Source organism: Cryptomeria japonica, chromosome 5, assembly GCF_030272615.1.
Source record: "Cryptomeria japonica chromosome 5, Sugi_1.0, whole genome shotgun sequence".
NCBI classification, from domain to species: Eukaryota; Viridiplantae; Streptophyta; class Pinopsida; order Cupressales; family Cupressaceae; genus Cryptomeria; species Cryptomeria japonica.
This window is the reverse complement of record NC_081409.1, coordinates 780219427-780222566: the sequence shown is the minus strand read 5'-3', so window position 1 is coordinate 780222566 and position 3140 is coordinate 780219427.

Sequence of the window (3140 nt, the reverse complement as noted above, 5' to 3'; positions counted from 1 at the left end):
TTTCAACTCAATCAAAAATTTCAAATAACAGAATTAGGACTTTTACATTATTTTTTGGGAATGCAAATTTGGCAAACAACTAATGGTATTTTTCTATCTCAAAGTAAACATGCTCAAGATCTTTAAACAAGTTTAAAATGAATGATGCTAATCATGTTTCAATTCCATGTGAATTAGGCACAAAGTTAATGCTTGATATGAAAATTCCTTGAGTTGATGCTACTTTATATAGACAACTAGTTGGAAGTTTAAATTATTTAACTCTTACTAGTACACAAATTTCTTATAGTGTGGGTTTAGTTTCTATATTTATGTCTAAATCTCAACAAAATCACTTTAAAGTTGCAAAAATAATTTTGAGATATATTAAGGGAATATTAATGTTGGTTTATTTTATGATGCACATTGTGATTTTATTTTAAAAGGATTTATTGATTGAGATCTAGGGGGAGATCCCAATGATGAGAAATCTTCTTGTGGATATTGTTTCTTTGTTGGTTTAGGTGTCATTTCTTGGAATAATAAGAAACTATAGTGTACTTCACTTGGTTCCACCAAAGCTGAACATAAAGGATACATTAATGCCTCTAAAGAAGCCTTATGGCTTAGAAAATTGCTTGAAGATTTGGGGCTACTAAAAACGATCCAACACCTTTGTATAATGACAATTGATGTGTCATTGCCTTGGATAAGAATCCTATCTTCCATGCAAGGACCAAACATATTTCTCTCCAACACCACTTTCTTATAGAACAAATTGAAGAAAGGCAAATTTCACTTCTATATTGCACTTGCGTGAAGATCAAGTTGCTGATATTCTAACTAAGCCACTTTTAAAAGAAAATTTTCAATTTCCTTGTAAAAATATTTGTTTGCAACCCATTAAAGGGTTTGATGTAAACTCCTCAAGTAAAGATTAAGGGGGGGGTGTTAGGAATTAATCTTTACTTGGTAAAGTTAATTTCTTTTTATTTGTTAGTTGCAGGTTGGAATATTCCTAAGGTATCCTTGCTAGTTTTTTTTCTTATTTGAGTTCTCATAACTTATTTTATTTATTGAAATATGTGGAATATTATATTTCCTCCTTAAGAGGATATTGACACTTTGCACCCACATATTTTGAATGGTGGCATTCATAGAAATGGGAGTTACTTGTAACTCCTCTCCCCATCTCTATTTAAGAGATTCTTCTCTTCTCATTCCTCACTTCATTATTTGATAGTAATGAGCTTCTCTCTCTCTCTCTCTCTCTCTCTCTCTAGGATTTGCACTCATTCATAATATACAAGAGATTTTTCTTTTCTTTTCTCCTTCCAAAATCTCTTGTGTCTCCTCTTCATGTTTGGGTAATTGAACATAAGCTTCTCTTCTATTTTGGTAAATTTTACTTAAATCAATAATAACTTCCTTGGATTTCATTTTACTTCTTTCTCTTGTTATTCCTTTCACAGATTAGTTGGTATTATTATTATTATTATAAGGATTTGATAAATATTATTATCACTACAAAAATTATTTGTCATGGCCTCTTATTTATTACATATTTGATATCATACTTGTGTTGTTATTTTAATGTGTTTTTATCTTGATAATTTTTGTCTCTTTAACCCAATAGATAAGGCATCAATCCAAAATGTATATGATCCACTATTCACTTAAAATGAAAAAAACATTTCACTAATATTCAAGGTATAGTTTAGTAGCTAGTATGCATATTTGTATTGATTGGTTCAACTAAGAATAAGTCATAGTGACCCATAGTGGTTCTTATCATAGTGACTCATATTTTTAATATTCCTATATTGTAGTTGTACAATTTAGTTCTTACTAGCTTAATAAAATGTTTTATGTTTATTATGCTAGCCGTTGGTCTAGTGATAACTTATCATGGCCAAAAATACATTAAATACTATTACAACACTTTGAATTTATTTATTTTTATATGTGATTAATTCTCTTAAGGACACCTCTAGGAAAAGACTTATTAGTATTAGTAAAGTCCAAATTGAAGGAGAGATTATTCACTCTAAAGAATTCACTTGTCATCGCTCATAGCTTATTGATGAGATAATCTAGTCACCCTCAAGAATGAATTTTTCTCATCCTTGAAGAAAATCAATTCCTTTAGAGATTTTAGTGATTTTGGGACCTAATAATATGGACTTTTTTTTTTATTAAGGAACAAACAGGTTTTGAGAGGACCCAAAACCCCTTACAATAGGTGTTGAGGGGACCCGAAACCCCATACAATAGGTTTTGGAGGGACCTAAAACCCTCAATTTTTTTCACAGATCTAGAACCCTAAAAAGAATGCTACATTAAGATACAACAAAGCCATTTAGTAGCCCAACCACAACCATATAATGAAGATTAAACATTACAGAGATGGTTGTAAAAGAAAAGGCTGAAGCCAACCACCAAAGAGCTCAGACAAATATGAGCATAGGGAACAAGGCTCACTTAACCTTAACCATGGGTTTTATCAAGGCTCCCTCAACCATATCCATGAGAATGAGCACAACTGAGAACAACTTGCCAATCAATATCTCTATCTCAATAGAAGATAGGGAAAAGAAGTCAGCAACAAGGCCATCATCAGCTCCTTTACAACCAAAAGACAAGGCTCCATCAACCCCCCAATATCATTTCTAGGCATAACCAGTAGCATCCAACTCCACCTTGATAGGAGAAAGGTCAACTCTAGCCACATCCATTTCCTTCTCAATAGAAGATAGGACCGGCTCTATAGGAAAACCCATAGTAACCCAAAGATGCAAAAAATGAAGCATAAAGGCCGACACTATGGAAAAAAGGAGGAGGACAACAAAACCCCCACTAGTGATATACCCAAGAGTCAAGCGAGATAAACATAAGAAATCAGACCCCCTCATCAAAAACATCACAAACTAGAAAGATTCTAAAGGAACCCATAACAAGATCAAAGAAAAAACTATAGAAGAATGAAAAGAGGGGGGATCGACCGCATCATCCTCCTCACTATTGCCTTCCTCTCCATCTCCATCACTGGAACCAATGGAAGCCCTTGCTCCCACTCCCACTTCTCCTATTTGTCCAGCTCCTTTCCTGATAGGGATAGTGTATTAATAATTTCTAGGGATATTTTAGCTATTGCAAAGTAA